This window comes from Mobula birostris, chromosome 14 (assembly GCF_030028105.1).
Source record: "Mobula birostris isolate sMobBir1 chromosome 14, sMobBir1.hap1, whole genome shotgun sequence".
Lineage (NCBI taxonomy): Eukaryota > Metazoa > Chordata > Chondrichthyes > Myliobatiformes > Myliobatidae > Mobula > Mobula birostris.
In genome coordinates, this window is record NC_092383.1 from 27,339,786 (window position 1) to 27,367,516 (window position 27,731).

The following is a 27,731-nucleotide window of genomic DNA, read 5'->3' on the forward strand; positions in this document are numbered from 1 at the left end:
TTAATGACAGATCCATTCGTTTTCACTCCTGGGACCACTGGCATTGCCCATGGGCTCAACTCAAACTTGGAAAGAATTCCTTCAGCCACATGTGATCTAAATCACTGGCTAATTTATCAAGGATGATATAAGAAACCGGAGGTGCTTTGTAAAACTCGGGTGTGGCATTTTCATTTAACATTATTTTACCCTTGATTTGTTTGAGTTTTCTAACTGCATCCTTGAAGACTGCTGTGGTGTCATCCAGTGCCACATAGTCATCAATTCCGTCAACCAGGTCATGCGCATATTACGTGAAAAGAAGCAGTACCAACATCGACCTCTACAGTACTTCTCTGGTCACCAGCAGCCGATCAGAAAAGGCCCAGCTGCAAGAAAATGTTTGTGAACCCTTTGCTGTTACCTGGTTTTCTCAATTGCTCATGAAATATGGTCTGATCTTCATCTAAATCACAATAATAGACAAGCACAATCTGCCGAAACTAATAACTCATGAACAATTGTACTTTTCATGTCTTTATTGAACACATTGCTTCATCATTCACACTCCAGTCTGGAAAAGTACGTAAACCCTTGTATTTAATAACTGGTAGAAATTCCTTTAGCAGCAATAACCTCCACCAACTGTTTCCTGTACTGCTGAGCAGATTTGCACAATAGCGAGGAAGAATTTTAGGCCATTTCTCCATACAAAACTGTTTCAGTTCATCAATATTTATGGGAAGTCTTGCATGAACAGCCCTCTTCAGGTCATGCCACAGCATCTCAATTGGGTTAAGGACTGGACGTTGACTTGGCCATTCCAAAACACAAATTTTCTTCTTTTTAAACCATTCTGTTGTTGATATACTCTTATTTTTTGGATCATTGTCTTGTTGCATTATCCAACTTCTATTAAGTTTCAGGTGATAGACTGCTACGCTGGTATTGTCCTGTAAAATGTCTTGATAGAATTTTGAATTCATTGTTCCGTCAACGAATGCCATCTGTCTAGGCCCTGAGGCAGCAAAGCAGTCCCAAACCATGATGCTCTTTCCACTATGTTTCACAGCTGGGATGAGGTTTTAGTGTTGATGTGCAGTGCCATTTTTCCTCCAAACATAGTGGTGTGCATTTCTGCCACAAAGTTCAACTTTTGTCTCATCTGCTTACTTTTTTCCCACCCTTATTCCCACTTTTTGCCTCCTGCGAGTTAGCCAAACTTCTGGTTTCTAATTGCATATGAACATTACAAATAAACATTAGAGATGGGAGTAGAGTTTGGCCATTTGGCTCTTTCCGTCACTCCACCATCAGCTGATCTCCTATTGCAATGTCATTTTCCATCATTATCCCCATGTTCCTTGATTCCCTTAATGTCCAGGAATGTATCCCTTCGTGATTTCAATTAACACATAAATTAAATCTCCTCAGAACTCCAGGGCAGAGAATTCTAGAGATTTACTTCCCTCTGAGTGAAGATATTTCTTGATCTGCACTCTCAGGTCCTGTACTCCTCAGTCAAGGAAACATCTTCCCTGCATCTAGCCTGTCAATCCCTTCAAAATATTTGTATGTGTTGTTGAGATCTCTTTTTTTCATTTTTTTCAATCGCTACTGAATACTATCTCACTCAGTCTTTCCTCATATGGCAAACATACCACCCCTGGAATCACACTAGTGAATCTTTGCTGCATTCCCTCAGTAGGAAGTAACTACTTTCTTCACTAGAATACCATTATTGTATCCAATACATCAATGGGTTTCCCCAAGACAACTGCAAGAAGATACCTTTACTCCTGCATTCAAATCCTCTCCCTATCAGGACAAACATGAACTCTGACCAGACTTTTTCTAGTTGTTTAAACAAGTCATGTTCAAAATTCAAAGTTCAAGCTAAATTTATTATCAAGATACATATACTACTCTGAGATTCATTTCCTTGCCAACAAGGTTCAAAGTTCAAAGTAAATTTTATTATTAAAGTGCATGCATGCCACCACATACAAGCCTGAGATTCATTTTCCTACAGGAATACTCAGCAAATCTATAGAATAGTAACTGTAACAGAATCAAAGAAAGATTGCCCAACTAAGGTTTTCAACCAGAGTAGAAACTGTGTCACGATAGAACAAAGATATACAACAAAATGAATGAAAAGCAACACAATAATAGATAAATAAATAATACTGAGAACATGAGTCCTTGAAAGTGAGTCCAGAGGTTGTGCAACCAGTTCCGTGTTGGGGTGAGTGAAATTATCCACTCTGGTTCAGGTGCCCGATGGTTGAGCCTGAGCCTGGTGGTATGGGACCTAAGGGTCCTGTGCCTCCTTCCTGATGGTAGCAGTGAGAAAAGAGCATGGCCTGCTGGATAGATTTGTTTGATGATGTAATGCGGGGGGGGTCAATGAAGAAAAAAGGGTTGAAGTATATCTATGAATTCCCAATACTGAAGGCTGAGATTCCAAATCAGATTTGTTTATTGTCATATATACCAGGGTGCAGTGAAATTCCTCACTCATATGAAGCTTAAAGAGTAAACAATATACATGGCAAATAATAAATACTACAATAATACAAGCAACAAATGCAAAACATAGAATGGTGTAAAGGAAAAAAAAGGGCTGCATATAGAATGAGTTCAAGTTCGAGTTTAATTGTGATTCAATTATAAACAGATACCCATGAACACAGCCAAGTGAAACCGTGTTACTGCAGGGCCAAGTTGCAAAACGCAGTATCATCCGTCATACACAGCATAAGGCACATATAACCCATATAAGGTAGCAGTAAGCATAATGTTATGTACTGTAGATCAATGATGGTGGATGTTAGCGGCAAGAGCAAGCCCACAGCGGTATGCGGACGAATGCAATCCAGCTTGTCTTCCACTGCACAACCACTAGAGGGCAGTACCAAAGGGAGGGACCAGTCCTCGACCAGCATGGACCCTGAGCCTCTGCTCTCTCCCACACCACTTCCAGCATCTCTCCCTTGGGCATTAGCAACAGACAACCGTGCAGCTTGAGGCCTAGTCCACACCATAACTAACGACAGCTCCCCCACCATCGGTGCCACCAATTGGTCTCAAGAATGGGACTTGCAGTATTCTATATTACCAATATCCAACAGGGTCCTGTAATGACAAGAAAAATGTCCAAGATAATCACTCACTCAGTTAGTCTGCTGTGCACTGACTCCAATGCCTTCCTGTATCAGATGGCAATACAGTCTGCACCAAGTCCAGCTCCATCAATACTGAGCAACTCGCTGTTGGGGTTGATCTGCAGTACTTGATGTTCTTGATAAGCAGCAATGTCTTGCAATTGTTATAAGGACATAAAGGATGAAAAAATTACATCTTTGGTTGGACCTGCAGTGGCCACTGCAACCATGCATGCTGCTACCTTACCACAGTAGCGTTGTAGTTAGCACAACGCTTTACTGTACCTGTGATCTGGGTTCAATTCCCTCCACTGTCTGTAGGAAGCTTGTACGTTCTCCCCAAGACTGTGTAGGTTTTCTCTGGGTGCTCTCATTTCCTCCCACTGTCCAAAAACATACTGGTTGTTCGATTAATTTGTCGTTGTAAGTTTTCCTGTGTTTAGGTTAAGGTAAAATTGGTGGGGGGGGGGCGGTGGGTGCTGCTGGATGGCATGGCTTGAAGGGTTAGATGGGCCTATTCCGTGTCTCAGTAGATAAATAAATAAACAAACATTAGTTGACAGAAAACATAGTAGTAGGGAAAGATTATCTTTAGTATAAAAATGGAGTACACTGTTGAATTCCCTCGAAGTCAGTCAGATGACAGCTTTTTGTAAAGCACAGAGAAAATTTGAGTTTGAGTGGTGAGGACACAGTTTCCAAATTTGTGCTGACTCAAACTTAGAGGCATATTAGCAATGAAGAGGACAGTAATAGGTTTCAGGGAGATTGGTGGGCGGGGTAGATAAGTGACAATGACATCTTAATCCAAGAATGACACATTGGTTGAAGAATCGTAAACTAGAAGGCACAATTCTCTAAGAGACGCAAGACCAGAGATATCTGGTGTTATAAGTGCACAGGTCTCTGAAAGTATCAGGACAGGTTATAATTTGTTAAAATAAAAACATACTGGATCTTCAACTTCATAAAACTGACAAAGGGATTTTGACCTGAAAAGTGGAAGTCTGTTTCTCTTTCTAAAGATGCTGCCTGACCTTCTGACTGTGTCCACCATTATTTGTCGTTACCTTATAAATACAGGTACAGAGTACAAGAACAGGGAAATCATGATGAGCCTTTATAAAACATTAGTTTGGAAACATTAGTTTGTGTGAGGAGTGGCACGCCACATAGTCTCTCATTCCGCACTTTGTAAGGCATGAAAATGCCCGACGCTGGCCTCTCAGGCCTGAGCTGACGTCATCCTCATTGGACAAAACTACACACTACCCATTAGGAAAAATGAGAAGGTTTTGGAGAAGATGCAGAAGAGACTTGACAATATGATTCCAGGTTGAGGAGCTTTACTCATATGGGTGCAACACTAAGCTGAGTTTATTCTCCTTGAAAAAGAGGAAGCTGTGGGGAGATGTGATATAAGTATGAAAAATCATGAAATAGAGAGAGAGAGAAAAAACAGATAGAAACTGTTCACTTTGTTGAAGGACTCAAAACAAAGGAGACGGTGAATGAAAGTGATTGGAAAAAGAATCGGAAGTGACATGAGGAAACACCTGGAATGCACTGGTAGTGCAGGAAGCAGATTCAATTGCTTATTATTCCTTTGGAGATGCTTTAGCCCATGGTGAATCTACGCCCTCTCACAAAATGCTTTCATTCTCTCACTAATTTTCCTTTTAACCTGTTCTCCCCCTTCCCATCTATTCTACCACCCATCTATACTAGGAGTAACTTGTGGAGTCTAATTAATTGACCATTTCTAACATCCAAAGGGAGCTGAATAAGTATCCAAAAGAAAAGAGTTTACAGGACTATGGAGAAAGAACATCAGTGTGGGATGAGTTGGATTGCACTTAGATAGAGGAGCACACTCAGTGGACTAAACAATCTCCTACTGTCCTGCAATCACTCAATTACTTTGTGAACTGTATCACTTTATAGTTTGGTTGTAGTCAGAGAACTGCTGGCACTTCTTAACAGGTCAGTGTACTTATAACATCATAGAGCCACTTTTGTGCCGTGTTGTCCAACATCTGTGAATGCTCTTTACTGTTGTTAGGCTGCCTTAAAGAAAGCATTTCACCATTCCATTCTTCCCAAACAGAAAAGTCATATGAGAGCCACTCATAAATCCAAAAAGGAACTTAGAAGAAACCTCTTTAATCAAAGTGACTGGAATGTGGAATTTGCGCAGGAAGCAATTAAGGTAGGGAAAGAATAGACTAGCACATGAAAGAGAAAGGGATAGTTGAAGAGGGGGTAAGAGGAGCTGTACCAAATGGCTGTTTTCTGTGTTGTGCATTTTGTTTAGTGCTTTGAAGAAAACCTGCAGGCCTCTTCAGCAAATCTTCATCTGCTCCTTTGCGCACTGCTATGCACTTCACAGATGGATTTGCAAACCATAAGTGTTTAATGCTGATTAAGTGGCTTATTTGATGCCTAAAGTGGGTTCAGCAGCATTATTCCAGGTGCTGTCTAATTGCTTATCAGTTGCAAGTGCATTCATATGACATCAATCTGGCAAAAATATCACTTTTCAAAGTCATGCAGTTCTCTGGCTTGCAGGAAAATAGAAGCACTGTTTTATCATATTTTCTGTATTGGTTGAAGGTTTTTTAGACTGTCAGCTGTGGCTCAGTTGGTAACACACTTGCCTCTGAGCCAGGGGTTTGTGGTTTGAAATGTTGATCCACAGACCGCTGACTCTCAGATGAAATATTGAGGATGTGTTGCACTCTCCACAGTGCATCTTTTGAATGAGTAAAGTTAAGGCCTGGTCCGTTCATTAAAGAGACAATCAAAGATTCCTTGCCAAAATTTCAAAGAGTGGACATGCAATCTCTTATATGATAAGCAGTTTTTATCACATAATCAGCATTTAACTATCCCATTATTGTTTTTTGGACTTGATGTGTTTCTTATAATTTATTAGCAATTATGCTTCGACAGTACTTCATTAAAACATTGTGGAACATTCAAAGGGGCCTTGAAATGAGCAATAAACAGATGGATCTTTTTTTTACCCAGTGCGTCTTTGTTTAGTAAATAAGGTTTTCTGTATTTTTTTTCATTGACAAACTGTTGAGGAAGCTCTAGCCAGTGGTCTCACAGAGAAAGAACGAAATTTAATCAAGTAAGTCAAAGTGTTGCTACCAAATTCTTATCTGAATAGCTGTGTCGCTATTCTTCAGAAATGATAGGCATCAACAGAAACAAAATCAGAATGGGGTTCTTTATCACCAACATATGTCATGAAATTTCTTGTTTTGTGACAGCAGGTCATTGCAATACTTAAAGTAACCTATAAATTATAACAAGAAATATATATATATAGTGCAAAGAGATTAAAAATAGTGAGATACTGTAGTGTTTATGTATTCATTTTACATTCTGAAATCTGATGGTGCAGGGGAATAAGTTATCCTAAAATATTGAGTATGGGCTCCTGTGCTTCCTCTCTAATGGTAGCAATGAGAAGAGGGCATGTCCTAGGTGGTTAAACTCAGAATGTGTACTTGTAAACTTCATTTTGGCTGTTCTGTCCAAGAAGGTGAAGTTTTTTTTTATATAGTTTGTACCAGTTTTATTCAAGGTGCTCTTTCTCCTGCGGAGTCAGTAATTGTGGGTGAAATATATAACTCTCAAAGCCATGATTCAAGCCCCACCATGCAGAAGCAGTTGGGTTGATCTGAGGTGTATCTGTATTTTCTCTCTGCTTGAGCAACACAACTGCAGTCTACCAGAAGCATTCAATTACTGTTGCCTAGTAACACACTTCAACCCCAAAGGTTACTCTGAATGTCACTATCAAAACACTCACTTTAACATTTTTAAGTCCTAATTATACCACATTTTGACATTAGTGATACTACACTAGCACCAAATATTTAATATTATATTGGCAACTTGACCTCAGAAAAGAGCCTGCTACAAACAGTAGTTGTGTACCCCAGCCTGCTGAAGTTAAATAACCTAAACTTAAATAAATAGAAATCTGCCAGACAATTGTATCATATTTAAATTCAAGTGCTGAACAATCAGATCGCCTCTGTTGAAAACTGAGCTGGCAGATGGAGCCACACTCTATTAATTAATCATTCACAGAAAAATATATGATTCCTCCATTTTTGACAGTGAGTGGTATCATTGCAACTCCTAACAGAGACTATTCCCAGGAATCTCCTCAGTCTGACGTTGGCAGCACCAGAACAACTAAAGGTTTCTGCATGCTCTACCACTCTGTAAACTAGTGAAGGATTGTTTATTTGTAAGGTGGCAATAAAAATTTGTTTTTACTTTGCCAGAATATGATTGTGATTATACTGTGGTTATGGAAAGTTTGTGGCTGTCAGAGTTTATTTGAGCAAAATAATATGGAAAGCAGTGTCTGAATGAAAGATGTGAAATTTAAATCAAAGGTTTTTAGGATATATTTATCATACAAAATATTTTATGCTTATGCGGTAGCACTAGATTTCTTTTTACGTATGGCCCAAATGGTGCACTATGTCACATGTTCCTATAATGTGCTGTATATACTTCTGTGAAATAATAACAAGTAATTTCTTATCATTGTTGTTATCAAAGCATTGAAGAAATATGTATATGTTACAAAAGTTAATAGCCGGAGAACGAATGGCAGGAAAACTGTACTCTGCACCGTAAGGCAGATGTTTGCATATCCAGGATCCACCCAAACTTTTATCAGATAATTAAGGCTAACATAACTCTGTGCTGTAGAACTGAGTGGTTGCTGCGTCACTAGAACAGCAATCACCTAACTGCTAGAAGGCCCAGGAATGGACAGCCAACTCAAACATTAAAGATACTTAACAGTATTTAGAAAATAAAGGATCTTGATTAGTTACTCTTCGTAGATAATTACATTTATTATTATGATTTGTATTTGAGCAGTTTATCTTCTTTTGCACATTGGCTATTTGTGCATCTTTATTTGTGTGTAGTCTTCCATTGATTCTATTGTGTACCTGTGTATCTATTGTGAATGCCTGCAAGAAAATGAGTCTCAGGGTAGTATATTGTGGCATATACATACTTTGATAATAAATTTACTTTCAACTTTGAGAATAATTTGGAAGTCTGTGAACTATTTGAAACATTGTTTCATTGACATTTTTTAAAAAGCCACTTTATTACTACAGTTATTGATAATCAGCCTCTGAAGTGTGCAATACCAGAATTATACACATTTGTTGGTTTTAGATAAGGCTACGTGGAAGCACTTTTATCTCAGAAAGTTTGGTTGCAGTCTTAAGCAGGGGCTTCAAAGTTCAAAGTAAAATTTATTATCAGACTACATACATGCCAGCACATACAACCCCGAGATTCTTTTTCTGTGGGCATACTGAGCAAATCTATAGAACAGTAACTGTAAATATCAGGAACTGTGAACTGTAAACAAGCTGTGCAAATGCAGATAATAAATAAATAGCAATAAATAACAAGCATGAAATAACAAGATAAAAGGATCCTTAAATGAGTGTCGTCCTCTTTTGTTCAAGAGCTTGATGGTTGAGAGGTAGCAGCTCTTGCTGAGCCTGGTGCTGCAAGTCCTAAGGCTCTTGTATCTTCTACCTGTTGGCAGCAGTGAGAAAAGAGCATGGCCTGGGTGGTGAGTATCTTTGATGATGGATGCTGCTTTTCTACAACAGTGTTTCACATAGATGCACTCGATGGTCGGGAGGATTTTACCCATGATTTACTGGGCCAAATCCTTTACCTTTTTTAGGATTATCCACTCAAAAGCATTGGTGTTCCCATACCAGGATTATGGAGAATTATGGAGAAGGATAGGACTGGACGCAGGGTTGAGATTTTTGATTGGCGAAAGGCTAACTTTGAGGAGATGCGAAAGGATTTAGAAGGAGTGGATTGGGACAATGGGAAGGAATGGAGGTCATTTAAAGGTGTAATTTTGAGGGTATAGAATCTTTATGTTCCTGTTAGGTTGAAAGGAAAGGTTAAAAGTTTGAGAGAGCTATGGTTTTCAAGGGATATTGGGAACTTGGTTTGGAAAAAGAGAGATATCTACAATAAATATAGGCAGCTTGGAGTAAATGAGGTGCTTGAGGAATATAAAGAATGTAAAAAGAATCTTAAGAGAGAAATTAGAAAAGCTCAAAGAAGATACGAGGTTGCTTTGGCAAGTAAGGTGAAAATAAATCCAAAGGGTTTCTACAGTTATATTAATATCAAAAGGATAGTGAGGGATAAAATTGGTCCCTTAGAGAATCAGAGTGGATGGCTATGTGCGGAGCCAAAAGAGATGGGGGAGATTTTGAACAAGTTCTTTTCTTCGGTATTCACTAAGGAGAAGGATATTGAGTTGTGTAAGGGAAGGGAAACAAGTAGGGTAGTTATGGAAACTATGATGATTAAAGAAGAGGAAGTACTGGTGCTTTTAAGGATTATAAAAGTGGATAAGTCTCCGGGTCCTGACAGGACATTCCCTAGGACCTTGAGGGAAGTTAGTGTGGAAATAGCAGGGGCTCTGACAGAAATATTTCAAATGTCATTAGAAACAGGGATGGTGCCGGAGGATTGGCGTATTGCTCATGTTGTTCCATTGTTTAAAGAGGGTTCTAAGAATAAACCAAGCAATTATCGGCCTGTGAGTTTGACGTCAGTGGTGGGTAAATTGATGGAAAGTATTCTTAGAGATGGTATATATAATTATCTGGATAGACAGGGCCTGATTAGGAACAGTCAACATGGATTTGTGCATGGAAAGTCATGTTTGACAAATCTTATTGAATTTTTTGAAGATGTTACCAGGAAAGTTGACGAGGGTAAAGCAGTGGATGTTGTCTATATGTACTTCAGTAAGGCCTTTGACAAGGTTCCACATGGAAGGTTAGTTAGGAAGGTTCAATTGTTAGATATTAATATTGAAGTAGTAAAATGGTTTGTCAGATTGGAGGCCAGTGAATAGTGGTGTGCCTCAGGGATCTGTACTGCATCCAATGTTGTTTGTCATATATATTAATGATCTGGATGATGGGGTGGTAAATTGGATTAGTAAGTATGCAGATGATACTAAGATAGGTGGAGTTGTGGATAATGAAGTAGGTTTTCAAAGCTTGCAGAGAGATTTAGGCCAGTTAGAAGAGTGGGCTGAAAGATGGCAGATGGAGTTTAATGCTGATAAATATGAAGTGCTACATTTTGGTAGGACTAATCAGAATAGGATGTACATGGTAAATGGTAGGGCATTGAAGAATGCAGTAGAACAGAGGGTTCTAGGAATAATGGTGCACAGTTCCCTGAAGGTGGAATCTCATGAGGATAGGGTGGTGAAGAAAGCTTTTGGTATGCTGGCCTTTATAAATCAAGGCATTGAGTATAGGAGTTGGGATGTAATGTTGAAATTGTATAAGGCATTGGTAAGGCCAATTTTGGAGTATTGTGTACAGTTCTGGTCACCGAATTATAGGAAAGATGTCAGCAAAATTGAGAGAGTACAGAGAGGATTTACTAGAATGTTACCTGGGTTTTATCTCCTAAGTTACAGAGAAAGGTTGAACAAGTTGAGTCTTTATTCTTTGGAGCGTAGAAGGTTGAGGGAGGACTTGATAGAGGTATTTAGAATTATGATAGATGGAGTTGACGTGGATAGGCTTTTCCCATTGAGAGTGGGGGAGATTCAAACAAGAGGACATGAATTGAGAGTTTAAGGGCAAAAGTTTAGGGGTAACATGAGGGGGAACTTCTTTACTCACAGAGTGGTAGCTGTGTGGAATGAGCTTCCAGCAGAAGTGGTTGAGGTCGGTTCGATGTTGTCATTTAAAGGTAAATTGGATAGCTATATGGACAGGAAAGGAATGGAGGGTTATGGGCTGAGTGCAGGTCAGTGGGACTAGGTGAGAGTAGGAGTTCGACACGGACTAGAAGGGCCAAGATGGCCTGTTTCTGTACTGTAATTATTATATGGTTATATAGAATATAATGCAGCCCATAAGTGCAGTTTACACCACACATCCATAGAAGTTTGCCAAGGTTTTTGATGACATATTGGATCTCTACAGGCTCCTGCAAAATTAGAGGTGCTGTTGTGCTTTCATCACAATTATATTTATATGATTGGTTCAAGACAGGCCTTCTGAGATAGTGACACCCAGGAATTTAAAATTACTAACCCTCTCCACTTCTGATCCACCAAAGATTACTGGCTCATGGATCTCTGGTTTCCCTCTTCTGAAGTCTATTATCAGTTCCTTAGTCTTAATAACATTGAGTGAGGGGTTATTGTTGTTACACCACTCAGCCAAATGTTCAATCTCACTCCTGTATGCTGATTCAACACCACCTTTGATACAGCCCACAGTTTTTCAGGTAGAGGACATCAATCCTATGCTAGTGTTGTGTTCACTAAATTTCTGGACTACTGATCCAGAAACCTGGACTATCAATCCAGAGTCCTGCAATCAAATCTTACCATAGCAGCTGTGAATATAAGTTCAGTTAATAATTTCAAAGTTTAATATTCAAAGTAAATTTATTATCAAATTACATATATATAACCCTGAGATTCATTTTCTTGCAGGCATACATGGTAAATGCAAGAAACACAATGGAAGCAATGAAAGACCACACCCAAAATGATAGACAAACAACAATGTGCAAAGGAGAACAAACTCTACACATATGGGAGAGAGACAATAATAAATAAGTCAGCAATAAATTTTGAGAACATTAGATGAAGAGTCCTTAAAAATGAGTCCATGATCTATGGGAACAGTTCACTGATGGGGTGAGAGAAGTTGAGTGGAGTTATCCCCTCTGTTTCAAGAGCTTGATGGTTGAGGGGTAAAAACCTGTGAGGAGTACTGATGACAGCATTAAAACTAAAGCCACCTTGTTCACCAGAGTTCCTCAGGAAGAGAGTTGTTGCCTTTTCCTGGTCTGGTTTATGTCTGTTTGGCTGAGCCCTGTGAAATGAACCAGGAGACTGTTTCAAGGATAACTTAAGATGGGCCTTGTCACCGATGCCAGATCGAGAAAAATACCAACAAACAAAAGCAAGGCAAATTCTTTGACGTACTGGCAATTATTTATTCCTTGAGACAACAAAGAAAAACAAATTCTGGCACTGCTATTTAAAATGATCAACCTAGCTCCCAGATTTCTTACTTACATGGTAACAACACTTCATGGGCTATAAAGCATTTCATGACATCGTGGTTATGAAATGTTCTCCAGAAGTACTGAACTTTCTATTGCTTTGAATAGTTTCAAAAGCACTTCACTAACTTAGCTGAGCAAGGTATCAGGATGCTGTCTCATCTGAACTTGAACCATTTTAATTTGGGTTGTCTTCCACTTAAATGTTATTGTTTGGTTTCTGTAGTTCAGTGTCCTGTTGACTATATTTGTCACAATTTATCAGTGCTTCATTCAAAGTATCTAACATTTGAGCAATGTTCCCTTTTGCAGATATTTCTCTCTGCAGAGCCAGTCATGCTTCATTTAACATATTGCCAATACTTGGCACTTGAGCTAAACCTGCAGACCCCTGTGGGCTGGAGTGGCCTGCAGCTGGTGATCAGGTGTCTAAGTATCGCCTCTTGAAGCACCTCCACACAGCACATGCAGCTAAATGTCAATTTCTTTGTTATTAAGTGAAAATCGGCAACAAACAAATGAACTTGTTTCGTCATCATCATCATTATCTGCTGCATCATATAACATGGGCAATCATGATCCTCCATTACCATGATTGTTCTTGGAAGATTTTCTACAGAAGTGGTTTGCCATTGCCTTCTTCTGGGCCTTGTCTTTACAAGATGGGTGACCTCAGCCATTCTTCAGAGACCGTCCACCTGGCATCAGTGGTTGCACATCCAGGACTTGTGATATGCATTAGTACCAATTTGGTTAAATGACTTAAATATGAAAAGTTAATTTTCAAAAAAGATAAATAAATTTATTTTAAGTACTTTATATATAAGCACTTTAAACTTCTGTCAGTTATTTAACTAAAACTGTATAATTACAGTGAAATAAACAAAATGAAACAAAAAAAAACAGAGCATCTTTTTTAATGAATATTTGGAGCTACTTTCAAATTAATGGGACCAAACATTAAGTAAGGTGTATCTAGTCCTTCGACTGAGTAAGACACAAAATACTGCTGGCTCATCAGAAATTTCATCACATTCACATGGAATCTGAGTTGTCTTTATGTATACATAGCAAATAGATATTCTCTTTGAAAGTAATGGATATTCAGCAGCACAATCTGGCCTATAATTTTTTAACAAATCCATAACGAAGGTTTAAATAAGCAGTATTTGCACTTTTTAATTAGTAGTTTGGTAGGTCAATGAGAATTAAATCAGTATAAATAACCTAAGTAACACAATGTGTTTTCTCATCCTTCGGTCAGCATCTTCAAAGTCCAAAGTAAATTTATTATCAAAATACATATTTCTTGTAAGCATGCCCAATAAATCCAAAATAGAACCAGTGAAAGACTGCACCATCTTGGGCATTCAAGCAGTGTGCAACAGACAACAAAGTGTGCCAATAAAAAAAGAAAGAAATAGTAATAAATAAATAAGAAATAAATATTGAGAACATGAGATGAAGAATCCTTGCAAGTGAGTCTGTAGGTTGTGGGAACATTTCAATGATGGGGGCAAGTGAAGTTGAGTGAAGTTGTCCGCTTTGGTTCAAGAGCCTGATGGTAGAGGGGAAATAACTGTTTCTGAACCTGGTGGTGTGAGCCATAGAAACATAGAAACATAGAAAATCTACAGCACAATACAGGCCTTTCGGCCCACAAAGTGGTGCCGAACATGTCCCTACTTTAGAAATTACTAGGCTTACCTATAGCCCTCAATTTTTCTAAGCTCCATGTATTTATCCAGAAGTCTCTTAAAAGACCCTATCATATCCACCTCCACCACCATTGCCAGCAGCCCATTCCATGCACTCGCCACTCGCTGAGTAAAAAACTTACCCCTGACATCTCCTCAGTACCCGCTCTCCAGCACCTTAAATCTGTGTCCTCCTGTGGCAACCATCTCAGCCCTGGGAAAAAGCCTCTGATTATCCACATGATCAATGCCTCTCATATTCTTATACACCTCTATCAGGTCACCTCTCATCCTCTGTCGCTCCAAGGAGAAAAAGCCAAGTTCACTCAACCTATTCTCATAACGCATGCTCCACAATCCAGGCAACATACTTGTAAGTCTCCTCTGCACCCTTTCTATGGCTTCCACATCCTTCCTGTAATGAGGTGACCAGAACTGAGCACAGTACTCCAAGTGGGGTCTGACCAGGGTCCTATATAGCTGAACATTACCTCTCAGCTCCTAAACTCAATTCCACAATTGATGAAGGCCAATACACCGTACGCCTTCTTAACCACAGAGTCAACCAACACAGCTGCTTTGAGCATCCTATGGACTCAGACCCCAAGATCCCTTTGAACCTCCACACTGCCAAGAGTCTTACCATTAATACTATATTCTGCCATTATATTTGACCTACCAAAATGAACCACTTCACACTTATCTGGGTTGAACTCCAGCTGCCACTGTTAAGCCCAGTTTTACATCCTATCTATGTCTCTCTGTAACCTCAGACAGCCCTCCACACTATCCACAACACCTCCAACCTTTGTGTCATCAGCAAACTTACTAACACATCCCTCCACTTCCTCATCCAGGTCATTTATAAAAATCACAAAGTGTAAGGGTCCTAGAACAGAACCCTGAGGCACTCCAATGATAACTGACCTCCATGCAGAATATAACCCATCTACAATCACTCCTTGCCTTCTGTGGGTAAGCCAGTTCCCAAAGTCCCCATGGATTCCATGGCTCCTTACTTTCTCAATAAGCCTTGCAAGGGGTACCTTATCAAATGCCTTGCTGAAATCCATATACACTACATCTACTACTCTTCCTTCATCAATATGTTTACTCACATCCTCAAAAAATTCAATCAGGCTCGTAAGGCACGACCTGCCCTTGACAAAACCATGTTGACTATACCTAATCATATTATACCTCTCCAAATGTTCATAAATCCTGCCTCTCAGGATCTTCTCCATCAACTTTCCAATCACTGAGGTAAGACTTACTGGTCTTTAATTTCTTGGGCTATCTCTACTCCCTTTCTTGAATAAAGGAACAACACCCGCAACCCTCCAGTCCTCCGGAACCTCTCCCGTCCCCATTGATGATGCAAAGATCATCACCAGAGGCTCATCAATCTCCTCCCTCGCCTCCCACAGTGGCCGGGGGTACATCTCATCCGGTCCTGGTGACTTATCCAACTTGATGCTTTCCAAAAGCTGCAGCACATCCTCTTTCTTAATATCTACATGTTCAAGCTTTTCACTCTGCTGCAAGTCATCACTACAATCACCAAGATCCTTTTCCACAGTGAATACTGAAGTAAAGTATTCATTAAATACCTCTGCTATTTCCTCCGGTTTCATACACACTTTCCCATGGTCACACTTGATAGGTTCTATTCTTTCACATCTTATCCTCTTTCTCTTCACATACTTGTAGAATGCCTTGGGGTTTTCCTTAATCCTGCCTGCCAAGGCATTCTCATGGACCCTTCTGGCTCTCCTAATTTCCTTCTTAAACTCCTTCCTATTAGCCTTATAATCTTCTAGATCTCTAACATTACCTAGTTCTCTGAATCTTTTGTAAGCTTTTCTGTTCTTTTTGACTAGATTTGGCTGTAGCCTTTGTACACCACGGTTCCTGTACCCTACCATAATGTCCCTGTCTCATTGGAACATACCTATGCAGAACTCCATACAAATATCCCCTGAACATTTGCCATATTTCTTCCGTACTTTTCCCTGAGAACATCTGTTTCCAATTTAAGCTTCCAATTTCCTGCCTGATAGCCTCATAATTCCCCTTACTCTAATTAAACGATTTTCTAACTAGTCTGTTCCTATCTCTCTCCAATGCTATTGTAAAGGAGATAGAATTATGATCATTCTCTCCAAAATGCTCTCCCATTGAGAGATCTGACACTTAACCAGATTTATTTCCCAATACCAAATCAAGTACAGCCTCTCCTCTTGTATGTTTATCTACATATTGTGTCAAGAAACCTTCCTGAACACACCTAACAAACTCCACCCCAACTAAACCCCTTGCTCTAGGGAGATGCCAATCAATATTTGGGAAATTAAAATCTCCCAACACAACAACCCTGTTATTATTACACCTTTCCCGATCTGCTCCTCAATATCCCTGTTACTATTGGGTGGCCTATAAAAAACACCCAGTAAAGTTATTGACCCCTTCCTGTTCCTAACCTCCACCCACAGAGACTTAGTAGACAATCCCTCCATGGTGTCCACCTTTTCTGCAGCCTTGACACTATCTCTGATCAACAGTGCCACGCCCCCATCTCTTTTGCCTCCCTCCCTGTCCTTTCTGAAACATCTAAAACCTGGCACTTGAAGTAACCATTCCTGTCCCTGAGCCATCCAAGTCTCTGTAATGGCCACCACGTCATATCTCCAAGTACTGATCCACGCTCTAAGCTCATCTGCTTTGTTCACAACACTACTTGTGTTAAAATAGACACATCTCAAACCATCAGTCTGAGCACATCCCTTCTCTATCACCTGCCTATCCTCCCTCTCGCACTGTCTACAAGCTTTCTCTATTTGTGAGCCAACCTCCTCTTCCCCAGTCTCTTCAGTTCGGTTCCCACCCCCCAACAATTATAGTTTAAACTCTCCCCAGTAGCCTTTGCAAACCTCCCCGCCAGGATATTGGTCCCCTTGGGATTCAAGTGCAACCTGTCCTTTTTGTACAGGTCACATCTGCCCTAAAAGAGGTCCCAATGATCCAGAAATCTGAACCCCTGCCCCCTGCTCCAAACCCTCAGCCACGCAATTATCCTCCACCTCATTCTATTCCTGTTCTCACTGTCACGTGGTACAGGCAGTAATCCCGAGATACTATCTTTGCAGTCCCGCTTCTCAACTTCCTTCCTAACTCCCTGTAGTCTTTTTTCAGGACCTCTTCCCTTTTCCTACCTATGTCATTGGTACCAATATGTACCACGACCTCTGGAAGTTCTCCCTCCCACTGCAGGATATCTTGGACGTCATCTGAAACATCCCGGACCCTGGCACCTGGGAGGCAAACTACCATCCGAGTTTCTTTCCTGTGTCCACAGAATCGCCTGTCTGATCCCCTATCTATAGAGTCCCCTATCACTAGTGCCTTCCTCTTCCTCTTCCTTTCCTTACCTTTCTGAGCCAGAAGGCCAAACTCTGTGCCAGAGGCAAGGCCACTGTCGCTTCCCCCAGGTAGGCTGTTCCCCCCGCCCAACAGTACTCAAACAGGAGTACTTATTGTCAAGGGGTACAGCCACTGGGGTACTCTCTAGTACTTGACTCTTCCCCTTCCCTCTCCTGACTATGACCCACTTGTCTGTCTCCCATGGCCCTGGTGTGACCATCTGCCTATAATTCCTTTCTATCATCTCCTCGTTCTCTTTGACCAGGCGAAGGTCATCGAGCTGCATCTCCAGTTCCCTAACTTGGTCCCTTAGGAGCTGCAGCTCGACACACCTGGCGCAGATATGGTCGTCTGGGAGGTTGGGAGACTCCAGGACCTCCCACATCTGTCACCAAGCACAGAAAACTGGCCTCACACACATACTTCCTCCTTTCTGTAAATAACACAGGTAAACCTACCTCGCCTCGTCCCACTACCACCTAACCCCATTGAGCCAAAGCCCTCTCACTCTGCTGCCGCTCACTCTGCTGCCCACTCCAAACGCTGCCCGCTGGATAGGGCGATCTTCTTTTTAAACCTTTCGCGCTCTACTGGCTGACGTCACGTGTCTGTGCAGTCTTGCCTCTCTTTTACCCCAAGTAGTAAAAAACCTGCCTTCGCTCCAGAAAAACAGCCGTTCCCTCGCAGCTTTCTTGCTCCTAAGGCTCCTGTAACTTCTTCCTGATGACAGCAGCATACTGCTCTCCATAACCTTCTCTCTATCATGAGTGCAGATTTAGTGCATTCATTGTGCTCTGAAGAGTGTTTGCTCCAGATTCTCCTGATATTGAAGTGCATCATATCTACCTTCAACAAAATCTGAATAGTGTTTGGATTTAGCTAGCAGCTGAATTTACATTTAAGTCACATGACTTCCAACAACAGCAATCTCCAAGGTAAGGACCTCTTATTATTTGTAATTGAATTTTCTATGTTTGAATCACCCATCATCAACGTCCCAGGAACTACCATTGACCAGAAACTTGAGTGGCTCAGCTTCATATATGCTGGTTTTCTAAAGAGTATGTAAAACGCTGAGTATTCATGAGCAATGATTCAACTCTTGCACTCTTCAAACCCTTTTTTATCCTCTGAGCATAACTTATCTGGATGAAGGCTACATTCATATTTCCTTGATAAGTCCAGCTGCATCAACAGCAAGAAACATCCCTTCCAACCCTGATCATATCCGCTCCATCTCCTATCAAGGCTGCAGATATTATTACTTACAAAATCCACAGTAGCAACTTTCATGACTTTCCCTGCAGTACAGCCCAATCACATAATCTAGAAGAACAAGGATAGCCGTCTCTGAACAGCAACACCCACACATTTTCACCAAATCAGAGACCATCCTGACAAGGAAGTATGTTATTGTAACCATTATAGACAGTAATTTTAAATCCTGGAAGTGGATGACTTCACGATAAATACCATAGCTGTTTAACAATGAAATCTTCATCACAGGAAGTTGGAAATGGACAATGAATGCGTACTTACCAGTAATACTCACATCTTTTGAATCAAAATGTATGTCAGAAAAACTGACAGCGAATTATCATGAAGCAACCATAGTTACATTCTTATGGTTATTAGATATCTCTTTGCACTTTTGTTCAGCTCATTCAGTTCATTCAATTCTGTAAGTTTGCTTTGCTCTCCTGTGTCATTCAAGTCTGATCACAGTTTAAGACATTGCCAGCACAAGTTTTAATTGCTCAAACAGGCAGGTGCATAAATTTACTTGCAAGCCTTGTGGAAAGCATTAGCCAAATATTATCTTTCCAAATAGAAGCTATGTGAAAACAACCACAGTTAATGTAGATGTATTGATTATGAAGAGAGACTAACTTGTATGTGACAGCACAAATAAAAAGGCATCACACTCACACTGATCTGTAAGAACAATTGTGGGCAGCTTGGGCAGATTCTACATCTTGGATGATATTTAACGTGGCTGAAGATTAGGAAATAGAAAAAATATTAATAAGTCCACATGTAAAATCAATTTGAAAGCTTGTCTGCAATGTGATACATTTCATGGAAAATTACTATCACCCAGCTTTAAAAAAGTACACATTTAATGGGTACATAGATTGCAGATGACTGAATAGATAACTTGCACATTGTTTGGGATTTGTTAAGCACAGCGATCTCAAGAAAACTCTCTTCTCACTAAACACTATACAAGTTTGTTTAAAAGTACACAATTTGTAACTTCAATGTCCTACAACAATAATGTGCCTTTACATGGCTCCTTCATAAAATACTTAATAATTTCACTTTATCTGAATATCTGCACCAGATCATTCATCTTTTATTCCTTTGAGAATACCATAGGCAATGTGTGTTCATTATATAAATCCATCTCACACATGGATTGAAGAAACACATTGTAGTTGCTGTGAATGAATAAGGAATCCTGCATAACACAGCTACGTTTGATGTCCTAAACTGATATGTTTAACCAAAGAAATGTATTTCATAGTAGTTGTGGAATATTTTTATAGTACTGACATTGAATTTTCTCTTTGACAATAGATGCTGTGTTGCAATAATTAGAGATTTCCTTGTTGAAGGCTTCCTTTGTGGAAGCTTGCATTAAAATCCCACAGATACTTTTATCCCCTTTCCTAATACCATGATTTTCTAATCATTACCTAACAAAGCCAGAACAGCACGTGACAAAACATATTATTTTCCTAGTTTCCTTTTACTTACTTCAAAAGAGAAGTAAAACCAGAAAAGATTAGTGCGCACTTTAATAGGAGTCTTTAAAATTATGAGGGAGTGTGGTAGAGTAGGCATAAGAAGATGATTCCAATTGTGGGGAACACTAAAAGAAAGGGGGTGGGTGGCTGAATGTAACTCGTAATGAAAAGTTAGAAAAACCCTCTACTTAGAGAGTAATGAAATTGTGGACTTCAAGAAAACCATCCCAAGGAGAGGTTAAGGCAAGTACCATCAAGTGAAAGCAAAATAATTACTAAGGAAGAAGGAAGTAGATCATTGTAATTAAATTAGATAAAGCCAGATCTGAGAATATTCACATGGAGAATAAACAATGGCTTGGAACAAATCATGAAAATGAACATAAGTAAATGGAAGAAGAGTAGGATGTTTCTGGCCCTCAAGCCATTAAGATCACGACTAGTCCAATCTTAGCTTCAGCACCACTTTCCTGCTCTTTGTCTATCAGTGACAACCTTGAATATATTTTCAAGAATTCCACCTCCACAGTTCTCTAGGTTGGGAAATTCCACAGAGATTTACAATCCTCTAAGACTGGGGTCCCCAATCTTTTTTATGCCATGGAACCCAATCATTAGCCATGGGGTCAGTGGACCCTAGGCTGGGAACCTCTGGTCTAAAAGAAGGAACTCCTTCTCATCATAGTTTTAAATGGCTTATCCTTATTCCGAACAACACACCTAAAATGCTGAAGGAACTCAGCAGGTCAGGTTGCATCTATGGAAAGGAATAAAGAGTCCACATTTCAAACAGAGACCCTTCATTCTGGTTCTTTACTCCTTTCCACAGATGCTGCCTGACCTGCTGAGTTCCTCAGCATTTTGTCTGTGATGCTCTGGACATCCAGTATCTGCAGAATCTCTTTTGATTACCCTTATTCTGAACATACCCCACCCACCCCTTATTCTAGATATCCAACCTACGGACATCTCAATATACAACATGTTGACCTATCTCTGATTCTTGCATGTTTCAATAAGATCACCTATCATTTCAGTAAACAATTTAATGTATCTCACGCAAGAGGAAATCTACAGATGCTGGAATTTCAAGCAACACACATAAAAGTTGCTGTTGAACGCAGCAGGCCAGGCAGCATCTCTAGGAAGAAGTACAGTTGACGTTTCCGGCCGAGACCCTTCGTCAGGACTAACTGAAAGAAGAGCTAGTAAGAGATTTGAAAGTGGGGGGGGGAGGAGGAGATCCAAAATGATAGGAGAAGACAGGAGAGGGAGGGATGGAGCCAAGAGCTGGGCAGTTGATTGGCAAAAGGGATATGAGAGGATCATGGGACAAGAGGTCTAGGGAGAAAGAAAAGGGGGAGGGGAGAAGCCCAGAGAATGGGCAAGGGGTATAGTGAGAGGGACAGAGGGAGGAAAAGGAGAGCAAGGAAAAAAGAATGTGTGTATTTAAATAAATAAATAACAGATGGGGTATGAGGGGGAGGTGGGGCATTAGTGGAAGTTTGAGAAGTCAATGTTCATGCCATCAGGTTGGAGGCTACCCAGACAGAATATAAGGTGTTGTTCCTCCAACCTGAGTGTGGCTTCATCTTTACAGTAGAGGAGGCCGTGGATAGACATATCAGAATTGGAATGGAATTAAGATGTGTGGCCACTGGGAGATCCTGCCTTCTCTGGCAGACAGAGCGTATCTTAATGTATCTTATCTACACTGCTTCTAATGCAAGTAAGTGCTTCCATAAAGATGAAGAATAAGACCATGCAGAATACTCCAGATGCAATCCAAGCAGGGTGCTGTAAAGTTCCATCAGATCTCACCACTTTTATTGTCCATACTCCTTGAAATAAAGGCCAGCACTCTATACATCTCCCTAATTACATGTTGTGACTGCATTCTGTCTTAACTTTAGATTCTATTGTGCAGCAGTATTTTCTGGTCTTAATTGATTTAAATCATAATCTGCTTTTTCATTCTTCCTTTAAGGATGCATAATCTCACATTTTCTAATGGTATACTCTATTTTCAGCTCCTTGACCTCCTATGGAACCTGCACACATCACATGAGTAAGTTCCATATCTGGGCAAGGCTCCAACCCACTTGCCTCTCAAGCAACACACATCAAAGTTGCTGGTGTGTTGCTTGAATTTCCAGCATCTACAGAATTCCTGTTACTTGCCCCTCAATTTACTTTTGCATCATCTACCAATGTGGCTACACTATACTTCAGAATCAGAATCGGAATCAGATTTATTGTCACTGACGTAAGTCGTGAACTTTGTTTTGTGACAGCAGTCGTCATAGAGCACTCATCACAGAGCTGAAATAGAATTCTGCCTACCCCCATTGCCCCACACCTGAACAACAGTAAAGTGCAGACATAACAAGTTACAATAAAAATAAAGAAATAAATTCCTTAATTGTGACCAATAAGATTGCAAAGAATTGAGGCCCCTACACTGTTCCCTGAACAAACAATTATCATTTGTCCTGACTCCCTATTTCTTTTTGAATTACTCAGTACTCTATCTATGACAAGATATTATCCCTCACGCCATGGACTTGTGCAGTAACTTGTATATTTTATCACAAACAAGAGAAAATCTACAGGTGCTAGAAATCTTTTCCATAGAAATGTCGGCCTGAAGCGTCAACTATACTTTTTTCCATAGATGCTGCCTGGCCTGCTGAGCTCCTCCAGAATTTTGAGTGTGTTGTTTACTTTGTCAAATGATTTCTGGAAATCCAGGTACACTACATCTATTGGTTCCTCTTTCTTCACCTTATTTGTTACATTCTCCAAAGAAAATGTGTCAAACATGACTTCCTGTTCATCAAACCACATTGACACTGCTTGATCAACTCATGATTTTCTAAACATCCTGTTATTACATCCATTGTAAAGGATTCCTGCATATTCCCAGTGACAGCTGCTGATCTAACTGGCCCATCCTTGTGCTGAACATTCAATCTAATACTATATAAAACTCAGATGAATGGCACAAGTAAATAAATTGCTCATTTAAAGCTCTATGAATGCTTTTCACCCATTGCATCTATAATCCTTCAGTAAGAATAACATTCCAACAGTGTATCCGGAATCTAGCAGCCGCTGGGTTTAACAAGGACCAAGAACTATTAAAGTGCTTAAAACTAAGAGCTGAGGCAATAAAATCCTTCATCCTTTCCAAATGCTGGCAAGGTTTTTGGTTTCCTGTGCTTTAGACTCATCCTATTTGTTTTTATAAAACTGAGATTATATTTTGTATTGATAATCATAGAATTGCTTATTGACCTTTTATTGAGAATTATTAAATAGTTTCAATGAGTAGGTATGAGAAACAGACTTAGATGATTTCTAGATGGAACCAATAGCCTTATACATAGAAAACATAGAAAATAGGTGCAGGAGTAGGCCATTCGGCCCTTCGAGCCTGCACCGCCATTTATTATGATCATGGCTGATCATCCAACTCAGAACCTTGCACCAGCCTTCCCTCCATACCCTCTGATCCCCCTAGCCACAAGGGCCATATCTAACTCTCTCTTAAATATAGCCAATGAACTGGCCTCAACTGTTTCCTGTGGCAGAGAATTCGACAGATTCACCACTCTCTGTGTGAAGAAGTTTTTCCTAATCTCAGTCCTAAAAGGCTTCGCCTTTATCCTCAAACCGTGACCCCTCGTTCTGGACTTCCCCAACATCGGGAACAATCTTCCTGCATCTAGCCTGTCCAATCCCTTTAGGATTTTACACATTTCAATCAGATCCCCCCTCAATCTTCTAAATTCCAACGAGTACAAGCCTAGTTCATCCAGTCTTTCTTCATATGAAAATCCTGCCAGCCCAGGAATCAATCTGGTGAACCTTCTTTGTACTCCCTCTATGGCAAGGATGTCTTTCCTCAGATTAGGGGACCAAAACTGCACACAATACTCCAGGTGTGGTCTCACCAAGGCCTTGTACAACTGCAGTAGCACCTCCCTGCTCCTGTACTCGAATCCTCTCGCTATAAATGCCAGCATACCATTCACCTTTTTCACCGCCTGCCGTACCTGCATGCCCACTTTCAATGACTGGTGTATAATGACACCCAGGTCTCGTTGCACCTCCCCTTTTCCTAATCGGCCACCATTCAGATAATAATCTGTTTTCCTATTTTTGCCACCAAAGTGGATAACTTCACATTTATCCACATTAAATTGCATCTGCCATGAATTTGCCCACTCACCCAACCTATCCAAGTCACCCTGCATCCTCTTAGCATCCTCCTCACAGCTAACACTGCCGCCCAGCTTCGTGTCATCCACAAACTTGGAGGTGCTGCATTTAATTCCCTCATCGAAGTCACCAATTTATATTGTAAACAACTGGGGTCCCAGCACTGAGCCTTGCGGTACCCCACTAGTCACTGCCCGCCATTCTGAAAATTCCCACTCTTTGCTTCCTGTCTGCTAACCAATGCTCTATCCACATCAATACCTTACCCCCAATACTGTGTGCTTTAAGTTTGCACACTAATCTCCTGTGTGGGACCTTGTCTAAAGCCTTTTGAAAATGCAAATATACCACATCCACTGGTTCTCCCCTATGCACTCTACTAGTTACATCCTCAAAAAATTCTATGAGATTCGTCAGACATGATTTTCCTTTCACAAATCCATGCCGACTTTGTCCGATGATTTCACTGCTTTCCAAATGTGCTGTTATCACATCTTTGATAACTGACTCCAGCAGTTTCCCCACCACCAACGTTAGGCTAACCGGTCTATAATTCCCCGGTTTCTCTCTCCCTCCTTTTTTAAAAAGTGGGGTTACATTAGCCACCCTCCAATCCTCAAGAACTAGTCCAGAATTTTTCAAAACGAGTTTTGAAAAATTATCACTAATGCATCCACTATTTCTTGGGCTACTTCCTTAAGCACTCTGGGATGCAGACCATCTGGCCCTGGGGATTTATCTGCCTTCAATCCCTTCAATTTACCTAACACCACTTCCCTACTAACATGTATTTCGCTCAGTTCCTCCATCTCACTGGACCCTCTGTCCCCTACTATTTCTGGAAGATTATTTATGTCCTCCTTAGTGAAGACAGAACCAAAGTAATTATTCAATTGGTCTGCCATGTCCTTGCTCCCCATAATCAATTCACCTGTTTCTGTCTGTAGGAGACCTACATTTGTCTTTACCAGTCTTTTCCTTTTTACATATCTATAAAAGCTTTTACAGTCAGTTTTTATGTTCCCTGCCAGTTTTCTCTCATAATCTTTTTTCCCCTTCCTAATTAAGCCCTTTGTCCTCCTCTGCTGAACTCTGAATTTCTCCCAGTCCTCAGGTGAGCCACTTTTTCTGGCTAATTTGTATGTTTCTTCTTTGGAATTGATACTATCCCTAATTTCTCTTGTCAGCCACGGGTGCACTACCTTCCTTGATTTATTCTTTTGCCAAACTGGGATGAACAATTGTTGTAGTTCATCCATGTAATCTTTAAATGTTTGCCATTGCATATCCACCATCAATCCTTTAAGTGTCATTTGCCAGTCTATCTTAGCTAATTCACTTCTCATACCTTCAAAGTTACCCCTCTTTAAGTTCAGAACCTTTGTTTCTGAATTAACTATGACAGTCTCCATCTTAATGAAGAATTCCACCATATTATGGTCACTCTTACCCAAGGGGCCTCTCACAACAAGATTGCTAATTAACCCTTCCTCATTGCTCAAAACCCAGTCTAGAATAGCCTGCTCTCTAGTTGGTCCCTCGACATGTTGGTTCAAAAAATCATCCCGCATACATTCCAAGAAATCCTTTTCCTCAGCACCTTTACCAATTTGGTTCACCCAATCTACATGTAGATTGAAGTCACCCATTATAACTGCTGTTCCTTTATTGCACACATTTCTAATTTCCTGTTTAATACCATCCCCGACCTCACTACTACTGTTAGGTGGCCTGTACACAACTCCCATCAGCGTTTTCTGCCCCTTAGTGTTATGCAGCTCTACCCATATCGATTCCACATCTTCCCGGCTTATGTCCTTCCTTTCTATTGCGTTAATCTCCTCTTTAACCAGCAACGCCACCCCACCTCCTTTTCTTTCATGTCTATCCCTCCTGAATATTGAATATCCCTGAACGTTGAGCTCCCATCCTTGGTCACCCTGGAGCCATGTCTCTGTGATCCCAACTATATCATAATCATTAATAACAATTTGCACTTTCAATTCATCCACCTTGTTACGAATGCTCCTGGCATTGACACACAAAGCCTTCAGGTGTCCTTTTACAACTCTCTTAGCCCTTATACAATTATGTTGAAAAGTGGCCCTTTTTGATGCTTGCCCTGGATTTGTCGGCCTGCCACTTTTACTTTTCTCCCTACTACTTTTTGCTTCTACCCTCACTTTACACCCCTCTGTCTCTCTGCAATGGTTCCCATCCCCCTGTTGTGAACTAACCTCCTCTCGCCTAGCCTCTTTAATTTGATTCCCACCCCCCAACCACTCTAGTTTAAAGTCACCTCAGTAGCCCTCGCTAATCTCCCTGCCAGAATATTGGTCCCCCTAGGATTCAAGTGTAACCCGTCCTTTTTGTACAGGTCACGCCTGCGCCAAAAGAGGTCCCACTGATCCAAAAACTTGAATCCCTGCCCCCTGCTCCAATCCCTCAGCCACGAATTTATCCTCCACCTCATCGCATTCCTACTCTCACTGTTGCGTGGCACAGGCAGTAATCCCGAGATTACTACCTTTGCGGTCCTTTTCTCAACTCCCTTCCTAGCTTCCTATATTCTCCTTTCAGGACCTCTTCCCTTTTCCTACCTATGTCATTGGTACCTATATGTACCATGACCTCTGGCTCCTCACCCTCCCACTTCAGGATATCTTGAATACGATTGGAGATATCCTGGACCCTGGCACCAGGGAGGCAAACTACCATCCGGGTCTCTGGACTGCATCCACGGAATCGCCTATCTGACCCCCTTACTATCGAGTCCCCTATCACAACTGCCCTCCTCTTCCTTTCCCTACCCTTCTGAGCTACAGGGCCAGACTCTGTGCTGGAAGCACGGCCACTGTCGCTTCCCCCGGGTAAGCTGTCCCCCCCAACAGTACTCAAACAGGAGTACCTATTGTTAAGGGGCACAGCCACCGGGGTACTCTCTATTACCTGACTCTTCCCCTTCCCCCTCCTAACCGTGACCCACATTATAGCATGAAATAATATGAAACATTGCATACTGCTGTAATCCAGATTTAGCATCTCCAGATCTCATTACTACCTTTAGGGAGGAGGTACAGGACGGGAGCCTGAAGACCCACACTCAACGTTTTGGGAAAAGTCCTGACAAAAGGTTCTGGCCCGAAATGTCGACTGATCTTTTCCACGGATGCTGTCCGACCTGCTGAGTTCCTCCAGCGTGTTGTGAGTGCTGCTTTGACCCAAGCATCTGCAGATTATTTTGTGTTTAGGAAAAGCTTCTTCCTCTCCGGCATCAGATTTCCAAATCTGTTCTTAAATCATGCTGAAGGAGTTTTATTTTAATCTCCAACTGGAAGATAGTTCAACAT

General features: G+C 40.8%; 2 long non-coding RNA genes across 3 annotated transcripts in view; both read right to left on the minus strand.

Moving 5' to 3' along the window:
• Nucleotides 1–2,617: 2,617 nt before the first annotated feature.
• The window catches only part of LOC140209791 (uncharacterized), a 53,567-nt gene continuing 28,453 nt past the window's right edge, over nt 2,618–27,731 (minus strand). For both annotated transcript variants that reach the window (XR_011889062.1, XR_011889064.1), the window contains one exon: nt 2,618–3,117. This is a non-coding gene — a long non-coding RNA (uncharacterized lncRNA). The remainder of the gene's footprint in view (nt 3,118–27,731) is intronic.
• Nucleotides 11,696–27,497, minus strand: LOC140209796 (uncharacterized). Its single transcript, XR_011889070.1, has 3 exons — nt 27,443–27,497; nt 19,337–19,403; nt 11,696–12,097 (listed from the first exon to the last, which is right to left on the minus strand). It is a non-coding gene; the product is annotated as an uncharacterized lncRNA (long non-coding RNA).